At 45.0% G+C, this 21,986-nt stretch overlaps 1 pseudogene across 1 annotated transcript in view; it reads right to left on the bottom strand.

Moving 5' to 3' along the window:
- Positions 1-426: 426 nt before the first annotated feature.
- The window catches only part of LOC147663537 (uncharacterized), a 177,014-nt pseudogene continuing 155,454 nt past the window's right edge, over positions 427-21,986 (bottom strand). The window contains exon 2 of the transcript XR_015305299.1: positions 427-2,570. The product of XR_015305299.1 is annotated as an uncharacterized LOC147663537 (transcript). The remainder of the gene's footprint in view (positions 2,571-21,986) is intronic.

Below are 21,986 nucleotides of genomic sequence, written 5' to 3'. Positions count from 1 at the left end.
GCTATGTAGGATCAGAAATTGACAAAAGCTCGTCACACTTTTAGTGCAATTGTAAGGTTTACCCCAGGTGTGTTTGCAATTGACAACATCACTTCTGACATTCATTGCAATGCCCATTTTTACTCTGTGTATGTTAGTTGATGTATCCGTAGGTTTAATAACTGACAGAAGATATTCACACATTCACTGCACCTGAAAGGATTTTTCTTTGTGTGCATTAACTGATGAATCCTTAATGCAGAAGATTTCCTAAAGGTACTTCTATACTCACTACAGTTGTACGGTATTTACAGAGTGTGTGTAAGCTGATGTCTACATAGGCTTGATAATTGACTACATTTGTTCACACATTCATTGCACTTGAAGGCTTTTCTTCTGCATGTGGTCGCTGATGCCTGCTTAGGAGTGATAATGGACTACAGCTTTTCAAGCATTCATGGCATTTAAAAGATTTGTTACCCCTTTGTGAGCTCGCTGATGATTTCTTAATGCTGAAGAGTAAGTAAAACTACTTCCACATTCACTGCAATTGTATGGTTTTTCCCCAGTGTGTATTCGCTGATGTCTCTGGAGGTCTGTTAACTGACTGAAGCTCTTTACACATTCACTGCACTGGTATAGTTTTTCCCCGGTGTGTGTTTTCTGATGTGTGTGGAGGTTTGATTGTACCCTAAAACTACTTCCACATTCACTGCAATTGTATGGTTTTTCCACGGTGTGTGTTCGCTGATGTCTCTGGAGGTCTGTTAACTGACTGAAGCTCTTTACACATTCACTGCACTGGTATGGTTTTTCCACTGTGTGTATTCTCTGATGTGTGCGGAGACATGTAATTTGACTGAAGCTCTTCACACATTCACTGCAATGGTATGGTTTTTCCCCTGTGTGTATTCTCCTATGTGTGTGGAGCTGTGAAATTTGATTGAAGCTCTTTACACATTCCTTGCAATGGTATGGTTGTTTCCCCTGTGTGTGTTCGCTGATGTGTTTGGAGTTTTGCTAACGTACTGAAACTCTTCACACATTCACTGCAATGGTATGGTTTTTCCCCTGTGTGTATTCTCTGATGTGTTTGGAGGTCTGTTAACCGACTGAAGCTCTTTACACATTCACTGCAATGGTATGGTTTTTCCCCTGTGTGTATTCTCTGATGTCTATGGAGGTTTGATAATTGACTGAAGCTCTTTACACATTCACTGCAATCGTATGGTTTTTCCCCTGTGTGTATTCTCTGATGTGTTTGGAGGTCTGTTAACCGACTGAAGCTCTTTACACATTCACTGCAATGGTATGGTTTTTCCCCTGTGTGTATTCTCTGATGTCTATGGAGGTTTGAAATTAGACTGAAGCTCTTTTTACATTCGTTGCAATGGTATGGTTTTTCCCCTGTGTGTATTCGCTGATGTGTTTGGAGGTCTGTTAACCGACTGAAGCTCTGCACACATTCATTGCAATGGTATGGTGTTTCCCCTGTGTGTGTTCGCTGATTTGTTTGGAGATGTTTTAACCGACTGAAGCTCTGCACACATTCAGTGCAATGGTATGGTTTTTCCCCTGTTTGTATTCGCTGATGCTCTTTTAGGGTTTCTAATTCGCTAAAGTTCTTGACATATTCAGTGCAATTGCACGATTTTTCTCCTGACCGTGTTTCCTGAAGGGTCAGCATAGTTAATAAACCACTTGCGTTATTTTCACATTCCCTGTATGTGTGTGATATTTCCGATTTAACAATAAAATACAAGACTCACTAAATACCTGCCACATTCATAATATCAGTAAAGCTTCCTTGTGGGTGATTGCATCTTTAGATAGGATAATGGCTTCGCATGCTTGCGGGTAAAGCTTAATCTTCGTTCCGGTAGGTGCAAATTGGGACAATACTCTGCACTTCAGAGAGCAGATCTCCCCTTTCCTTCAGCCTTCAGTTGTTTGGCTCCACTTCGTTGTGCTTTTCCCTGGTGCCTGTGGTTTGGCTAGAAAGAGTTTGCAATACACCTAGAGCACTGAATGGTGGTCTGTTGCCAGTTTAGATAGCGAAGCACTGCTCTAGCCATATCATGATGGTGAAGCGACTCGTAATGTGTACAGCTACTCCCAAGAGTGTCCCGGGGCCAAGCAAAGGACAGAAAAGAAAGTAAATCTGTTTGTTTCAAACATGGTCAAAAAGCCAAGTTTTCAACCCTTTTTAAACATTATCATGTTGCTAACAGCTCAAAGCTGAAGAGGGAGTTTGTTCCAAGCTATGGATACCAAATAGACACAAGACCTTCCTCCAACTCTCATAACGGCCTCATGATCAAAGCTGGTGTTGGACGCTTGTTTATACACGAGGTGGTTTGTCAGTTTTGTTGTCTTGGTTTTGTTGAGGTAATTTCTTCGTCTTGGGGTGTCGAGGTGCAGAGCTCAGACTCGTACACTCACTGAATTGCCTTTGACTGCTTCTTCCTGGATATGTCCTCTAACTCTGATTGCTGTGATGTTTTTGGAGCTCCTTATTTTTGATAATTTTTGCAGGTTTGAAGTGTTATCTTCATTATTCATAATCAATCCGTGCATTTAAGGATTATTCTCTGTTGGATGTAAAGAAATGCAATATTACTAAATGCAAATGTAATAGAATGTGAATAAACAATATTTAACCAGCTGTAGAAGACATCTCTTCTCTACCATATTTGAAATTTAGTAAAGAACATTTTACCATACATGGATATTTCATTAAAACTGTGGTTGAACATGTCACATTGTATTTACTTCTGAAAAGGCAGTGATTTACCATTGTTCCAGAGTAAATTACTAACGAAAGGGCAGCCACAGAGCACTCATGCTACAGGTACAGTTTTAGGTAGATACACATGGACAAGATTTCAATTAACCAGAACAGATTGTGGAAAAAGAGAGGAATCAGGAAGCGCTGCCGTTAATTCAGTTTAGTTTAGTTTATGACATTTGTTAAGCGCTTGGTTGCACAGAGAACAGTGCGTCCCCGCGCGTCAGGGTCAGGAAGTCAGGGTCAGGGTCAGGAAGTATCTACCAAAGGTAGCTCTTCAGAAAGTGCATAACAAAGGTAACTCTTCAGGAAGTATTTCACCAAGGTAACTCTTTTGGAAGTGTATAACAAAGGTAGCTCTTCAGAAAGTGTATAACAAAGGTAGCTCTATAGAAAGTATATATGACAAAGGTAACTCCAGACACCTTTTTCCACAATGCTTTCCTGTTCACACTGGATCAGCTCAAATGCCAACTCCAGCCTTTACCTTGCAGCTCATTAAGAGCCTTACTACGAGTGTGACGGCCCTCATGATCGCCGTACTCAGGGTTGCGGTCCAAATGCCACCATCCTGGCGGACTGATTGCCGTATTATAAGTGTGGTGGTGGGACCGCCATCCCGCCAGGATCAAGGATCCCGCTGTGGAGGCAGTATGCAAACACCCTGAATATGTTGGCAGTGCAATGCCGACATCGCCAAGCATATTACGGTCTGCATATCCACTGCCCTTTTCCTGGCGGGGACCCCACCATGAAAAGGATAAAGGACATGCAGGTAAGGGGCCCTCACAGGGCCCCGGCCGATTCTGCTTCTGGGGTTGCATGCGGGGGGCACATGTTGTGCCACCCCATGGAATTGCGCCCTTGTTCCTGCACAGTGTGGCATGCATGACATGGTGCAGGAATGTGCTGCAGGCACTCTTAAGGTGGTGGTATGCTGTTTAGGCTCTCTAATGAGCCTAATACAGCCGCCGCGAGACCGCTGCTGCACCGCCCACCCACCCTGGATTTAGGTCATAATCCGGCATTGGGCTCACAATGGGCTTGGCAGTCTGCCTGGTACCGCCGCTGTGGTAGTCCCATTGGAAGACCGTCACACTCGTAATAAAGCCCTAAGTCACCTTCAACACATTTTACAGCCCTCCTGGCTCAAGCATTTCTAGATCCTTCTAACCGGGAAGACTGGAGCATTATCCTGAGTTGAGGTGGATTTTCTATCAGCGTAATATATATCCATCTCCCTTGAACTATTGACTGATTCTGGCCTGAAAGACAACTTAAAAAGTGAGTCTTTAGTTCTTCCTAAAGTAGGTAAAGTTAAGATCCTGTTGTATTTCAATCAGCAGCTCCTTCCAGGGTTTTCTGTGAAACAGAATGAGGGGCTGATTCCAATGGCCCATCTTTATATTGCGCACACAGATATGGCAAACAAACATTAAATCGTGTAATTTAATATTCAACGATATCAGTCATTTATTCCTTATAGAGAATCCATCACAAGCAATAATTTAACTGAAATATCCCCCAATCCAACAGATGTGTGCATATTAATAATTGCTTTCCATGTTCCTGTTTTCCATGTTATTTAACTTATTGTTGTCTGTCTTGTTGCGTGTTTACCTAGGTTCCTGATCGATACTGCGACCTTATGCCCCTATTCGGCTATAAATCCATTTATTCCCTATTTTGGCATAACCGTTCAAGTGCGATATTCAGAAAGTCATCTCTGGCCTCACACGAACAGAGCCACATTCCAGCATAGTTCTCTGCCACTTCCTTTGCAACCAATTAGTGCAATGACAGAGCAGAAGTCACTATCTGATATTCCTAGATTAACACTCCGAGTTCTTCAACAAGATAAAAACTCAGCAAACCTGGAAATCCCCGCTTGCTGTGTTTTGATTAGTAATGGAACTCTAATGAGCAACTAGCTATCACTTCCTAGTGACATCTTTAATTGACGTCTTATGTCCAGCAAACTTCGGTCAAACCAGGCACCTGTCAGGTATAAATACTACCAACGTTGCCTTAAGCAATTGCTGGTATCCCATTGCTGTTGTATGCTGTATGCAGTACGCTGATGCTGCTGCTGCTGTCCCTTTGGTGGTGAAGCTACTGATACCATTATCGCTGCTAAAGCGCGAACGATGGTGTGGTGAGCTTAGGAGCTGAACAGCCGTCCCTCTGCGAAGAGCCCAGCAGATGCCAAGCTGCCCGCGGACGCTGTCCCCCCTCCTTCCTCGACACGCTGAAGAGAGACGCTGCATTTCTTCTGCTGAGAAATCCAGCGCCAGCGTTTCCAGTTTGCCCTCGCGGGTGACTGGGATACCGAGTACCTCCTGAAGGAAATACCAGACTTCCATCATTCTATTCAGAGGTATGGTGTTGACTAAACCCTTAGTGAGAATTCTTGAAGCAAACCTTGGCAAAACCAACTTAACTTAAAGCTACTTACTTACTCCCCTTCCACGTGTTAGGCTTAGGTCAGGCACAATGGGGTAGGTGTAGTTAGGAGCACCAGTTGAGTATTTTAGCCTAATGTATATATGACTGTATATATGTTTTATTACTTTTAAATCATTGTATGGCTAAGAAACCATATCAATGCTTTTACAGTATTATTTCGCAATCCTTATCTTACTGTACGTACTTTTTATAATAACAAGTCTTGCAATTGTGGCAATACATTTCTCTTGTACGAGAAGAAAGACTGTTCAATAAATGTTAACCCTTTATTGACAAACGCCCGTCTCTCTATTCTCTACATCTCGTGAAAGTAAACTGCACTAACCTGACTGAGTGAAATACATGTCTATTGTTTCACACGACCCTAGAGATTGACTCTTAATCTGAGGAGCAAAGTTGTCATGTTGCACGGTTGTTGGAAAGCTGAATCCCTTCTTGTCTGTGCCAGGGAAGCTGATCACTTCCCATGCAGAGAAGAAAGTTTCCAGTGACCTCTGAGCTAGTTGGTAACACACCCAATTAAGTTTAGCATAGTCAGTGGAGGCCTGGAATATCCGCAGTTCCACGTCGATACTACTGTTTATGTTATTCCAATGCGCAGGGCCTAGTGGGAAACTAGGAACTACACTACATGGCGCCCAACGTCTGGTAAGGCGATAAACTAACGCAAGACGTTAGAGTAACTCAGTCGTGCATATTTCACAGACCCCTTTCTCCCGTAAATACTCCAATAGACGTCTGGAGTGGGTGAAAGGTTAAAATCCGCCCGACCTTAGTAGGAAGAGATTCCTATGTAAAGCTCTGGTTTATTCAACGTTGAAGGATACAGTGTTCCAAAATATTGTGCACCTAATCTTTGTCTCCTTGGAGACCAACTCTGCAAAGCCTGCATTTATAAAAAATGACAGACAGTGAAGAAGAAAGGGAAGCAGTTAGACTGGCATCTCTACTAATAGTGGAAGACTCGAGTCTCCTACAGACAGACCCGGGTGCAATTATCATCCCGGTCCACTTAAGAAAATCTATAACTTTAAAACTTATAGAAAACGGACTGACACCACAAGGTGGTACAGTAATTTTCGTGATAGAGGCTCACGAATATCGGCAGACAGAGGTATTCTATTCATGGATAAACATTCCAGCGGCAAACGCTACAACAAAAGAGTTTCACTATTACAAAATAGCGGAACCTCCGGAAGAGTACGCTCCTTTCGAGGAGATTGAAATTCCACTTAAATTTCAAGAGCACCTGCTCTGGTTTAATGGCGCCCTAAAACACAATGATCACATTACCAGGCTCGGTCCACTAGGTAGACCAGGAGCAACGTGGCCGGTTCTAGCCAGCTACACACCACATCCTGACATTGCAAAAATGTCAAAGGAAGAGCTGTTAGTACAGCTAAAAACATTAATTAAAATACATAGGCAATTAGTCCAATATGTAATGCGGACTGCAACAGTCCAGCCAGCTGTTAATGTACCACAGCTGACCCCTCATCAGGGGAACACTAATAAAATTACACCACAGAACATACAGTCATGTCTTGGTAAAACACCCGTAAAACGGGAACAAATTCCTTTCTGGCTAGCACAGAAAATCACTCAAATAGAGGCAGTATTTCCTGATACTACCCCTATAGAGAAACACAGAATCTTGACCATCTGCCTTCCTATGGGAATCGCACCACACGTGGAGGACTGCGACACTTGGGGTACAGTCTTTGCTTCCATTTACACAAAAACACACGGTGTTCCGTCTATGGCGGTAATACCAGAAGTGCTAAAACAGATTCAAATTGAATACGGTCCAGAGCCCGCTTTAAATCTAGGTATGAAATTACTGAAAGACTTCAAGCAGGTCTCGGCTATATTATTAGCCAACATAAAAGGAGAAGCAGCATCTGTGGCGATTCGCCAGAAGTTGAAGGAAACAGATATAAAAGATCCAATTGAGCTTGCCAGAATCATAGAAAAATGCTATGAAGAATTAGGTAGAGACAGCTTGGGTGGGAAACCAGTAAAGCCCCAACTGCTCGAAAATCCTGAAAAATTATTTATTAAAAATAATTTAATCACTCCTAAAAAGAGCTGGGATGGAAATAAACAATCCACTCCCAAGGAAAAAGTTTTTCAGTCCAGAGGAAGGTCTCCTCGACGGAGGGAAAGAACTCCGACTCGAGAACACCAGTCTCCCCAGAGGGAGCCCTCTGAGAAAAGATATAACCTTAGAAATAGGGATAATCTGAAAAAACCTGATAGATATCAAGTATTGATACACGTCCCTCTCGATCTTTTCCACAGAAATCGGAAAGAAGAGGACGGTCAGACTCAGGAGAGCACACCAAGTCCAAAGACAAGGAACCTGCTCAGAGTAAAAAATCTCAATTTCAGAAAAAGAAGGTAGCCAGTATTAGAGTAATCAACCATGCCGAGAATACTGAGGACACAGTTGAAAAACGGGGAGTGGGCATTGACAATGTTGGACAGTGCAGCAGAAATCAGTATAGCGCGCAAGATCCTGATGAGTCATCTGGAGACAGTGGACACGAATGAATACATTCAGGTTGAAACTGCCGACACCAGACTTAGCGAGCCCCATAGAATATACGAAATAACATTGCGTATGGAGGGTGATAAGACTAGGAAAATTAGAGGTCTGTTTTGGGATAAACTCTCAAAAGGCTATGATATTCTGTTAGCTGAAAAAGATTGGCCCCCAGAGTTTGTCAGGGAGTGCCCTCGTGGCGAAGAAGTGATTATGCCTGCCTTCTCGAATCACATTCCGATTCACAAAAAATATACTTATGCAAGGAAATGGGCAGTAGCCCAGGCTTCGGCATTGTATAAAAATCATGTAGGATGGGATGAGGACTCACCACCTCACAAAATCCAATTAAAAAGTGAACCAACTGCCCAACGGCAGTATCCCATAAAGCAAGAAGCTAAAAAACAAGTCAGGGAGATCTTAGATCAACTTGAATACCAGGGGGTGATTGAAACATGCACCTCTCAAATGAACAATCCGTTGTTTCCTGTCTCCAAGCCAGACAATTCATATCGTCTAGTTTTGGACTACAGACATCTTAATACTTGTTGTAAAGCTTTTGCAGTACAAAACTCGCATAGTGCAGCCCTAATGAATAACATAGTTAGGAAAAAATATAAAACAACATTAGACATATCTAATGGTTTCTTTTGTCAAAACATTGCACCAGAAAGCAGATATTTGACCGCTTTCTCTGCATTTGGGTCGCAGAAAAAAATTCTGTCAACTCCCACAGGGGTTCAAGAACAGCCCAGGACTATTCCCAGCTAGGGTAACAGAGTTACTACAAATCTATGATGATGAGGCATTATCTTACGTAGATGATATCTATCTCACAGACGACGACTTGGATATTCACTTGAAAAGAGTGAACACCATTATACTTGGATTCGCAGCAGAGGGTTACAAATTCAACTTTAAAAAGTCTCGAATTGCCCATCTGACAGTACTATTTTTAGGGTACGAATTATCAAGTGAAGGGAAAAGCCTAGCGGACAACTTCTTAGAGAAGTGCGCTGTACTCCAAGCTCCAAAAACGCTGAAGAATTTACAATCCATTCTAGGTTTTCTGAATTTCGGAAGAACATACATTCTAAATTACGCAGAGAGGGTTAAACCTCTCTACGAACTAATTAAACCCGATTTTAAACAAATCACCTGGACTCAAAAACACACAGAAATTTTGAGATCACTGCAAACAGACATGTTAGCAAAAACAAAATTAGATACACGTGACAACACACGTGATCTTGTAATCCGAGTCATCCCAGGAAGATGTGGATTCACGTACCTAACCTCTAATGAGGGAGAAAAGGTACCTATTTCAATTAAATCACACTTGTACACACAAGCAGAAAAAACATTCAGTCACACAGAAAGAACTGTGAAAGCAGTGCAAATCGCATTAGCAAATGAACGAGAACTAGCACACGGCAAACGGATTAATATCCTCACAGCGGAATCCGCCTTCGAGGCGCTATTCAGCCCAGTAAACCTGCCTACAGTGTCACTGGATCCGAAATGGATACAGTGTGTAGATTCTCTAGGAGCAGAAGATGTGAAATACTATTTCACCCCGCAATTCGAAGAACTGAATGATTTAGAATATGAAGAAGAATATCCTCTGCCAATCGAAATTCTGCCTCTCCCACAATACGCCTGTATAATCTATACAGATGGATTTGTACAGCATTTCAACGTAGAGAGAAAATCCTACGATGCAGCATGTGCGATTATTAAAGGTCGTTGGCTGTGCGGTAAATTCAGACCGAATGTAACAAAAACTGAATCTGTAAGAAACTGTTCGGTTCAGAGAACTGAAATCAGATGTTTAAAGATGGCGCTCGAAAATGCAGAACGTGAATTCCCAACACTTATCGTGTGCGATTCTCATTTTTGCGTCAACTCTTACAATAATAAACTGCAGAGTTGGATTGAAAACGAATACAAAAATGACACAGGTGACACAATAAAGCATAAATTGCTCTGGAAACAGGTAGCTCTTTTACACGAAGAACTACAAAAGACTCACGTGGTACACGCACGAGTCTTCAACGTGATGGCGTTCACGTTGCAGGGAATTCATTGGCTAATACAGCCACAGCGGAAGCAACTAAACCGGCTTCCGTAGCCACAAAAAAGCGTACAGAAAAATACATAGACGGGGAAACCATGCTGGCAGTAAAAACGACCGTAAAAGGCGACTGTGCAGCACTACCCGTAAACTATCCACTCAATTATGCATACATAATCGATGCAAACTCCGTTCCTTTTGCTCGAATCCCTGGAGTGGGGGACAGAGTAATTCCAAACATGAACAGGAGAATATTTTTAATAGCAGACGCACACATGGGATTGGGTCTGAGACACCAAACAATCAGGGACTCTCTGACTGAATTACAATCAGTATACTGGTGGCCGGGAATGAGTGTAGAACACCAATATATGCAAATAACTGTGAAAACTGCAATAGGGATCGCAGTAGTGAACCATGCTACCGGCTACCGATCAGAAACAGCGTAACGCTGCCTGCACCCCAACCTGCGTCCTATTAATCAGTTAAGGCTAAACACACTTGAATAATGTGGCCTCCAGCACTCGGCTGACGCTAGAACTGTTATAAAAGATTTGCGAGTCCATATCGGCATATACGCAATTACCACGTTCCATTCTGACCAGGGTCCTGCTTTCAGCTCTCGAGCTTATAGGGAGGCCATGGCTAGCATGGGAATTGGGTTGCAGTATTCTTGTCCGTCGCACCCCGAAGGGAATAGTGTGGTTGAAAGAAAAAACCGGGACATAAAGCGATCTATAACAGCGAAGGTATTAGGTTCAGGCGCTGGGTGGGTCAAACATTTAATAAGTGTCCAAACTAGTCTTAATAACTTGCCAAGAAATTATCTAAAAGGTTTCAGCCCATACGAACTATTGTTCGGAATTAGAATGAACATTCAGGACCTCGATAGTCAGATGTCAGTGGTACAAGAAAAAACAACAGACTTTGACATCAAAGATCGTTTGGCTGTTTTACAGGAACTGAATGAAACAAGAAAATCCTTAAGCAACATAAAGTTAAAGCAACAGCCATCTACCACTGACGAGGCACCACAAGCAACAGCCCCAGCAAGGCCTGTCTGGATTCCAAAGATTGGAGATCTAGTCAGAGAAAAGATCGCGGTGAAGAAGGAACTTGGGCCTTCTTACAGAAAAGCAGTACCTGTCCTGGCAGTCACCGGAACAAGATCAGTAGTACTACCGCCCCTTGCTGGTAAAAAGAAGAACAGAGTCGTGTCTATCGACCTGGTAAAACCACAAGCATGTGGCCTATAATCAACAGTAGGCCCAGTGGACTCCCAAGAAACAACAGAATACCCAAACTTGCAACAATCCAAGAGGTTCAAACTGAAAGACTCATCACATTCGATCAGCCTGCAGTGCACAATGAAGGACTATGCAATAATGCCATGGAACTCGTGCCTCTTGAGACACAGATTGAAACAGTTTGTCAAGAAACAACACCAGTCTACACTAATGTGGCATCAGAAAATGATACCGAAAGACAGATTGAAAGACCAATCCCAACAATTGACAGAACTGCCTCTGGTTATTTCATCAACTTCGACAACTTCTCTGAAGATCAAAACGACCCCGAAGTGATGCCAGAAACAAAACAGACTTTTAAAGAAAAAGCAACGGAACTCTTTCATCAACTGAAGGAAATCTACCTTATTTCACCTTGGTTAGAGTTCTGGTTCGGTCTAGGTGTATTTTTCCTCCTGCTTTGGCTCATCATGGTACTGTGTTTGGGAAAATTCATTGAGGGAAAATATATTACAATGGACACAGCAAGTCAGAACATCAACCTAGTCCTGAAACCACACAGATCATCCCATGTGAAGAAAAGAGAACTGTCAACAGTAAATGTCACAGCAATTCCAATACCTGGTGGGGTAGTATGGGAGAGAACTGACTATGAGATATATGGTCCGGTCGAAATCCTGAGGTATCCTCATCAACTGAAGGTTTCCTTAAGTGACCTTGTAACACCTAGTACATTCTCTGATGATTGGGACTTTAACAGTATTAATGACATGATGTCTGATTTAGTAATGTCAGCTAGATTCACAGATCATGATTATTTACAAGGTTCATCTAGTTATGAGCAGTTATTCTGTTACACACACTATGGTGATCATTACTTGCATAAATCTGCACAGCCTAGAAATGTTTTTATGTATAATCAATAGGAACATTGTGCTACACCACCTAAAAGCAGTTCTAAAGCATTTTTTGAGAAATTCAAATACTTCTCAGGGTTTAACACCAGTGATGCAGAAACGTTTTATTACAAACTGTTAGATAAAACAGGAATGAAAACAATGCTGACAAATTCTAAATTGATATATTCAGAAGCATTTTATGACAAAATGATGACATTTGGTTTTGATTATTGGAAAAATAACATTGAAACGAAAACAATTTGGGGTACAAAAGATTGGCAGGTACAAGGCATTGAAGCACTATTTAGAACCTGCATGATACCAGAACAAATGTTGTTTTTAAATGACACAATACACCAAACATCCTGTCTTGGCCCAGCTAAGATCAAAGAGCTTAAAAAACCGTCTATACCAAAGCCAATACCTGAAAATATAACTGCAGATATTGAATTAGACGTAACACAAATTTTACATTTTAACAGAACACATCCTGATTGGAAAAAGTGGTTAATCTGGCCTACTGACACAAACAGCTGTCAAGATAGATTCCTGAATAAAACACAGGGGTTAAAAATGACCAGACTAGACCCGAGATACTCCCAGAGACAACATCCAGGGATAATAACGGCATACAGTGTAGTGAAACTCTGCCTCGAATGGCTAACATCATCCACACTGGCTGAAATTAAGCAACACTTGTCTTTAATAAAAGATGGTGCTGATTTGCGCGATTTCATTCTTGGACCACGCAAACAGCGTCAAAAGCGTTTCATAGCGACCAGTATCTATGCTGCTTACAACGAGGCTTGGAAAGTCAAACAAATTGAAACAGCTGAAAAAATACGAGAAATTGATCGTATTAATTTGGAGAAATCACTTTCTGTAGTAGACAATGGGTTAATGACTCTGTCTTCCAGAATATATTAGTTGGACAATATTGTATCCTCTGCCTTTGATGTGATAGATAGAGACTTGCTAATGTTACAACATGGCCAGTCACAATTACGTTCTATTATACAATTAGGCTGGACGCTCCAAAATCTTCGTTCAGGCTATGTGCCTTGGCGTTTAATCAACACAACGTCATTATTTTCCATTTTTAACCTTACTGATAAACAGATCAGTTTGGCACAGAAAGGAGCAGACTATACAATCCTGAGCATCGAAAAACTCGAGAGATTACCATAGACAATGTCAGAGAGTCCTGTCATTGAATGGATAATACACGGAATTATCACTATTCCGATAACAACTTTCCGATTTAAAAAGTGCCTTGAGTACATACCTACTGGCCAGTATGAACAATTGGGTAAAGGATATGTAAAATCTGAATGGAAATTACCATACACACATTCTTGCTATAGTGACAGCGACAAAAATGTATTTCTTAGTGGTGACAACTGTAAACATTCACTAAGCTGTATACTTTTGTGTCAGGGTATTAATTTACACGGAGCATGTGATGGAAATTCTAACAACCTTTCATGCCACCAGCTAGTCACACCTGCAACTCAGATAGAGCCCTTCTTTATGCAACTCGCAAACGGGAGTTACATTCTTAGAACGGATCACAGATGTTGTGGCCTAGTGCCAGGGAAAAGTTATCTAGTAAGCGTAACATCCATGGTCAAATGCTGTATGCAAGCATTGTTCCCGAGTGGGCCTGCAGACACAGTGACTCCCATCTGGCCTCGTCTGAATCTCTATTCTATACAAATTGATACTTTAAGCAAAATGAAGTCTGTGCTTTTGCAGACAACAGTGCCTATAACGTCATCAAAAGAGACGTATGATCTTCTAGTTGCAAGGACAGCTACTGAAGTTCATGAACTTTTATCAACAAATTGCCCCGTGCATTTCGTAGAAATGCTCAGCCAACTTCTTAACATGTCTAGTGCCACGAGCATCCCAGGCATATTTAAGTCGATTTTTACGGGACTGCTAACACCTTTTCAGGCAATTTTGGGAATCGTTCCTAATTTTGTTCACTCTGTTTTTGGCGGCATACCATTATTTTTGGGACTTGTAGCAGGGATTTTATTTTTGACCCTCCTGCTTCGTTATGGCAAGCCGAAACTCAGACATAGCTCCCATGGGAATGGAAGAGTCAATCCTAGCAATGCGCTACCGGGACAGGATAACTAACGTCCTTGGATTGGCCAGGCTGAGAGATCTAAACATGACCTGGTTCCTTTCATTCAGACCTATATGGCAGAACTGTATCTTACCGGTACTAAGATGTATGCTATGCGGAGATGAATGCGTGTTGGACATCTGTCTTTCACTTCCATCAGCAGTACCAATGGACGTCGATACTTTGCTCAGTCCAATTGCGGCTCACGCATTGTGTTGTCCCCGGCGGCTACCAATCCTGATGACGGCATTCGTTGAGACTCCTGTACTACGACTAGGTGGTAACAGTGGAGCGAGTGACAAAAGCAGCATCACCCAGGTACGACCTTCTGTGAGCATTGCTGAACCCGACTATGATGACAGCAATCATTCTCACACCTGCCAAGTTACAGCACTATCGAATTTGGTTGAACTGTCACCTGATTTTGTAGACCAATTCTTTGAGAGCCTGTCTGATACGATGTTCTCACCCGTACAAAAATAATAACTTTGGAGAAGCTTTCCGACACACAGCGTTCCCATGAACTCTGAATTCGGCCTTCAGTTTTGATCAACAAAAACTGCAAAAAGCGCTGGAACTCTATTTCCCCGTTCAAGCAATAATTCTTTTGAATTGGACATTTTTAATATTGACCCTTTTTTTTGGCACGAACAATTCTTCGCTTAACGTAAAAACTATTCTTAGAGAACAGAAGCTTCACACTTCTATTTCTAAACACATCTAGAGACATAACAAACTTACATCAGCCTCTAGCACATTTATTGCAATGCATTTATATGTGATGATTTATCTCGCCCTTCTTCTGTTTCAGAGATACTTCATGTGTAATTCTTTATGCATAATCGTTCATTGATTTCATATGCAATAATTTTTGAATGATTTCTATGCTTCAAAAACGTACAGTACCTAAAAATTTCACGTATGACAAATACGCCTATTTCGAATGCATTTATGTATTTTGGGGTGGGCAATGTTACACATGCATCTAATTGCTCTAGTTTTAGTAATTTGATGGACATGAAAACGTGGAGTGGGTGTTGGACTTGGCCTTTTTCCCCCAAAATTTTTCGCTTTTGACCCCCTTATCTGGATTGTCTCCCCCATGGGATTAAACCTGTATAGGCCATGAGTGGTGTGAGACCCCTTTTGAAAAATGTAAATTACCTGACATAATGTGAGACACTTTGGGAAGATGTAAAATTACATGTTGTAAATGGTGCACTTGTAAATATCCCCATTTTGAAAACGCACCTGACTGAAATGTATTGTTTTTAAAATGGATGCCATGGCCATGGGTTTTGCCACCTGACTGACATAGGTCAGCTGTCTAGATAACATTACCCAGCTACCCCTAGTTTTGGAGGGAAAGCCTGGCACCCAGGGTGCTCACCCCCTCCCCTAGAACCAGTTTAGGCTAGATGTGCCAACGTTCTAGAAGGTCCTGGCACTGCCTGGGAGGAGGGTATAAATAGGGGAAAGTGTCACCAGAGGTTTAGTCAGCGCTGGGACAAGGAAGGGAGGGGGACCTGCTGTGAGGTGCGACCGCCACATGGGCCTGTGAGCTGGGCCCTGCACCCCTATAAACCCCCCCGCTGCTGTCCCCATGGGCCCCTGACAAAGGAGGGCCCCTACCCAGGTCACTGACGCCGTTTTGGACCAGGTACCACGTCAGCGCTGCGTGAAGAAGCGCCCAGGAGGTGAGGAATGTGCCCCTGAGGAACTGCTGTGGGACTGTCTGCCCCTTTGAAGCACCATGGGGAAGATCGTGCCCCCAAAGGAAATGCTGCTGGCTGAGGTGCTGTGAGGCCCTGTGAAAGCGCTGGGCCCTGGGACTGTTGTGGCCCCCTAGAGCTGTGAAGCCTATCTGACAAGCGCTATAACTGCGAAGCGCTGAGGAAGTGCTAGATTCCTGCCCCCCTGCGTAGTCTGAGGAAGGAGCTGAGGTGGTGGGCAGAGGGAGGAGCAGTGCGCTGTGAATAGCGCCGTTTTCGCTATTTTCTGAGGAGACTGGCAGCCTGTGAATAGCGCTGTTGTGGAGGCGCGCTTTGGCCGATATAAATAATTAATTAAAAAGGGAGCCTACCCCTTGTCCTGTCCTCGCGCTGTGTGGCAGCGCCGAAAATCACCGCCGTGGCCCGGCGCCGCCTTGAGGAGACCCCCCCCTGCTGGGGTGATCGTTGCGGCGGCCCCCGGTACCAGGAGAGGGCCGCCGAGGTGAAGAGAGGGCCGCGCTAGGCCCTGAGGCCGGCAGATCCCCCATCACGTGACGGGGGCCCGGCCGCGTCATCGGCCCGCCCCCGCCGCGCACTGATTGGCCTGCGCGGCCGTGACCTTTGAAGGCCGCGCAGGGATTGGTTATCGGCCGAGAAGGCCGGGAGAAGGGAAATCGAAGCCCCGGGTCCCCGTGAGGTAGGAGGGGGACCCGGGTGAAGCTCCGTTGAGGGGTCCCCATGACGAGGAGGGAACCCCGAGTGAAGCGACCGTCGCGGGAGGCTACCCCGCTGGTCTGTGCCCCCCGCGAGGGGCCGGTGGAGAAGGCGGGGCCGGGGCACGCTGTCGGTGCCGGCCCGCCAGATCGAGGAGAGCGTCGCCAAGCCCTAGGTCCCCGTGAGGCAAGGGGACCCAGGTGAAGTGTTGGTGTGGGGCCCCCGTGCCGAGGAGGGAGCCCCGGATTGGAGCGACCGGAGCGGGAGGCCACCCCGCCGGTCTGCGGCCCTGAGTGAGGGGCTGGTGAGAAAGGCGGGGCCGGGGTACATTGTCGGTGCCAGCCCCGCCCCCTCCAACGAAGCCGGCTGAAGGGGCAGACTGCCTGTGGGGCTCCCACGCAAACGAGGGAGCCCCGATTGCGCTGCAGGAGCCGTGTGACGTGGGAGGAAAGCCAGGCAGGCTTCCCCCACGGGTGCCCAGACACCGTGTTGAAGCCCCAGGCCCCTGTGAGAGAAGGAGGCCCGGGTGAGGCGAGTGTGGCCGTCCAGAGGCCGTCTTGGAACCCCTGGGCCCCGGGTGACGCCGCGGAAAGGGGGGCCTCGAGGCACATTGTCGGTGCCTGGTCCCCCCCCTACAGAGGAGACCCCAAAGGACGCCCCGCAGGACCTACTGAGCCCGGTGAGTGGAGCCTACGCTTAACGGTGTGGGGGACAGAGAGGGCAGCGGGGTACATTGTCGGTGCCCGCCCCGGGGACTGAGTTGCTTTATCAGGTGCCCAAATGACAGGGGGCACCTGCGACTTGGGCTCCAGATTTGCTGAACTGCCCTGACGTTCCTGAAACTAACTGCCCTTCTAGACAACTCAGGAGCAAGCTGGTTGTCCTTATAGCATATTCTGGGGTAGAGAGTTTTATTCTCCCTTAGTGCAAGTATAGGTCCCTGCTGTACGGGTTGCCCTGAGGTCCCCAGTTATTAAGGAACCCTGGGGAAGGAAATGTCTAAGGGAGTCCAGAAGTAAGGAGGGTTGACTGCTGTGTACACCCTGATGTTGATACCCCTTAGTTGATGGTAAAGGGAGCCTAGTTGAGTCCTGACAGGTGTTCCTGATCTAGGAGGAGGGCCCCTACCTGATACCTATGCTGGGCGATGTATGTTCCGCCTAGGTTGGTCAATGGGTTGGCCTGATGTTATTCCAGGCCCTTGTTATGTACCAGATTGATGGGCCAGATAGGCTGATTTATTGCAGGTGTTCCTGCCCATGTTATGCCGTGATGCCCTAATGTTTTCTTTCCCTAACAGGGTTGGGTTGGTGTTAACGTGCATGAGGTATTTCTATGCTAATGTAGAATTTTGCAATTACAGCCTTCCCTGTAGGATGAGACCCTGAGTTGGCCCCGCCAGATTGGCCCCAGGTCTAATGTTCACTTAACCAACCATTTTTATTACAGCATGGACTTTGGACTCAACCCTTTTTGTCCCATGTAAATAATTCCCCAGGATGTACTTGGCTCTGGCGCCAGTTGGCGCCTTGTTGTGATTACCAGTGTATTTTTCCTTTTTGCCTTGCAGGTTGGAGATACTAAACTGCTTAATTTTCCAACTCAAATTGGTGTCCCGCCTCTTGTGTAGTGTGCCTGGTGCGTTGACTGAGGGTACTGCGTGAGTGCTTCACATGTCCTCCAAGTTTGGCCTACCCGCTTGATGCCATGCTACCCCCTTTGAGACTTGGGCAACCCCCAATTCCAACAGTGTTGCGTGTTTATCTAGGTTCCTGATCGATACTGCGACCGTATGCCCCTATTCGGCTATAAATCCATTTATTCCCTATATTGGCATAACCGTTCAAGTGCGATATTCAGAAAGTCATCTCTGGCCTCACACGAACAGAGCCACATTCCAGCATAGTTCTCTGCCACTTCCTTTGCAACCAATTAGTGCAATGACAGAGCAGAAGTCACTATCTGATATTCCTAGATTAACACTCCGAGTTCTTCAACAAGATAAAAGCTCAGCAAACCTGGAAATCCCCGCTTGCTGTGTTTTGATTAGTAATGGAACTCTAATGAGCAACTGATAGCTATCACTTCCTAGTGACATCTTTAATTGATGTCTTATGTCCAGCAAACTTGCGTCAAACCAGGCACCTGTCAGGTATAAATACTACCAACGTTGCCTTAAGCAATTGCTGGTATCCCATTGCTGTTGTATGCTGTATGCAGTACGCTGATGCTGCTGCTGTCCCTTTGGTGGTGAAGCTACTGATACCATTATCGCTGCTAAAGCGCGAACGATGGTGTGGTGAGCTTAGGAGCTGAACAGCCGTCCCTCTGCGAAGAGCCCAGCAGATGCCAAGCTGCCCGCGGACGCTGTCCCCCCTCCTTCCTCGACGCGCTGAAGAGAGACGCTGCATTTCTTCTGCTGAGAAATCCAGCGCCAGCGTTTCCAGTCTGCCCTCGCGGGTGACTGGGATACCGAGTACCTCCTGAAGGAAATACCAGACTTCCATCATTCTATTCAGAGGTATTGTGTTGACTAAACCCTTAGTGAGAATTCTTGAAGCAAACCTTGGCAAAACCAACTTAACTTAAAGCTACTTACTTACTCCCCTTCCACGTGTTAGGCTTAGGTCAGGCACACTGGGGTAGGCGTAGTTAGAAGCACCAGTTGAGTATTTTAGCCTAATGTATATATGACTGTATATATGTTTTATTACTTTTAAATCATTGTATGGCTAAGAAACCATATCAATGCTTTTACAGTATTATTTCGCAATCCTTATCTTACTGTACGTACTTTTTATAATAACAAGTCTTGCAATTGTGGCAATACATTTCTCTTGTACGAGAAGAAAGACTGTTCAATAAATGTTAACCCTTTATTGACAAACGCCCGTCTCTCTATTCTCTACATCTCGTGAAAGTAAACTGCACTAACCTGACTGAGTGAAATACATGTCTATTGTTTCACACGACCCTAGAGATTGACTCTTAATCTGAGGAGCAAAGTTGTCATGTTGCACGGTTGTTGGAAAGCTGAATCCCTTCTTGTCTGTGCCAGGGAAGCTGATCACTTCCCATGCAGAGAAGAAAGTTTTCAGTGACCTCTGAGCTAGTTGGTAACACACCCAATTAAGTTTAGCATAGTCAGTGGAGGCCTGGAATATCCGCAGTTCCACGTCGATACTACTGTTTATGTTATTCCAATGCGCAGGGCCTAGTGGGAAACTAGGAACTACACTACAGTCTGAAGGCCAGGATGCTACTTTGTGACTCATCAGGGCTTTGGTAGAGCGGGAGGAGGTGTCTGTTGTCCACAGGTGAAGTCTCATTTCTCCATTCCCATATTTCTTTTATCCAGGTGTACCTCATTCCATGTCCTTCAGCTCCCTACTCCCCTCTGTTTGAGTACTCACTCTACACACTTGAAGCATGCACACAGCAGACGTCAGATAATAGTCATAGAATGATAGTGCAGAGGCCATGGTTGGTAGTATGGTGATCACAAGCTTTGTTTCAGAAGCTTATCTGGGAGGTACAAACAGAGGAGGCGAACAGGCGGGTGCTTATGAGGTACAAACAGAGGAGGAGCACAGGTAGGTGCTTATGAGGTATAAACAGAAGGTGCACAGGTAGGTGCTTAGGAAGTACAAACTGAGGAGGAGCTCAGATAGGTGCTGATGAGGTATAAACAGAGGAGATGCACAGGTAGGTACTTATAAGGTACAAACAGAGGAGATGCACAGGTAGGTGCTAATGAGGTATAAACAGAGGAGGTGCACAGGTTGGTGCTTATGAGGTATAAAGAGAGGAGGTGCACAGGTTGGTGCTTATGAGGTATAAAGAGAGGAGGTGCACCGGCAGGTGCTCATAAAGTATAAACAGAGGAGATGCAGTGGTAGGTGCCTATGAGGTATAAACAGAGGAGGTGCATAGGTAGGGGCTTATGATGCACAGAGGAGGCACACAGGTAGATGGGTGCACCCCTCTGCGTCTGCTTCCATATGTACTATTTACAAAAGGGGGTGGTGATGAACAGAGTGTCTGAATTGAGCAGACCACTCTTACCCAGTCCAAAGATCAGGGCTTGATCCATCACCGTTATTTATCTCACTGCCCCATCCCAGCTCAGAACATGGCTATATGCAAATCAGTCTGTCCCTGGCCCAGTGCATCATGGGAACAGGGCAGACTAAACTACCAAGCCAATTCTTTACCAGAAAGGAGACAAGCTACCGGGGACCGGTTTCTGGCATTTCAGCCTCTTCGGCCCGGCTTGCTTGAATCCTGATGGAGCAGTGAGAAAGGGACTCATGTCTGAGTATACCCTGCCACACCTATAGTGGCCAAAATCGATTTACAAAAGGGGGTGGTGATGAACAGAGTGTCTGAATTGAGCAGACCACTCTTACCCAGTCCAAAGATCAGGGCTTGATCCATCACCGTTATTTATCTCACTGCCCCATCCCAGCTCAGAACATGGCTATATGCAAATCAGTCTGTCCCTGGCCCAGTGCATCATGGGAACAGGGCAGACTAAACTACCAAGCCAATTCTTTACCAGAAAGGAGACAAGCTACCGGGGACCGGTTTCTGGCATTTCAGCCTCTTCGGCCCGGCTTGCTTGAATCCTGATGGAGCAGTGAGAAAGGGACTCATGTCTGAGTATACCCTGCCACACCTATAGTGGCCAAAATCGATTTACAAAAGGGGGTGGTGATGAACAGAGTGTCTGAATTGAGCAGACCACTCTTACCCAGTCCAAAGATCAGGGCTTGATCCATCACCGTTATTTATCTCACTGCCCCATCCCAGCTCAGAACATGGCTATATGCAAATCAGTCTGTCCCTGGCCCAGTGCATCATGGGAACAGGGCAGACTAAACTACCAAGCCAATTCTTTACCAGAAAGGAGACAAGCTACCGGGGACCGGTTTCTGGCATTTCAGCCTCTTCGGCCCGGCTTGCTTGAATCCTGATGGAGCAGTGAGAAAGGGACTCATGTCTGAGTATACCCTGCCACACCTATAGTGGCCAAAATCGATTTACAAAAGGGGGTGGTGATGAACAGAGTGTCTGAATTGAGCAGACCACTCTTACCCAGTCCAAAGATCAGGGCTTGATCCATCACCGTTATTTATCTCACTGCCCCATCCCAGCTCAGAACATGGCTATATGCAAATCAGTCTGTCCCTGGCCCAGTGCATCATGGGAACAGGGCAGACTAAACTACCAAGCCAATTCTTTACCAGAAAGGAGACAAGCTACCGGGGACCGGTTTCTGGCATTTCAGCCTCTTCGGCCCGGCTTGCTTGAATCCTGATGGAGCAGTGAGAAAGGGACTCATGTCTGAGTATACCCTGCCACACCTATAGTGGCCAAAATCGATTTACAAAAGGGGGTGGTGATGAACAGAGTGTCTGAATTGAGC

The sequence above is a fragment of the Lissotriton vulgaris genome, unplaced genomic scaffold, assembly GCF_964263255.1.
Source record: "Lissotriton vulgaris unplaced genomic scaffold, aLisVul1.2 SCAFFOLD_1570, whole genome shotgun sequence".
NCBI lineage: Eukaryota > Metazoa > Chordata > Amphibia > Caudata > Salamandridae > Lissotriton > Lissotriton vulgaris.
The sequence above is the reverse complement of the archived record's forward strand: the minus strand, read 5'-3'. Positions and strand labels throughout refer to the sequence as shown.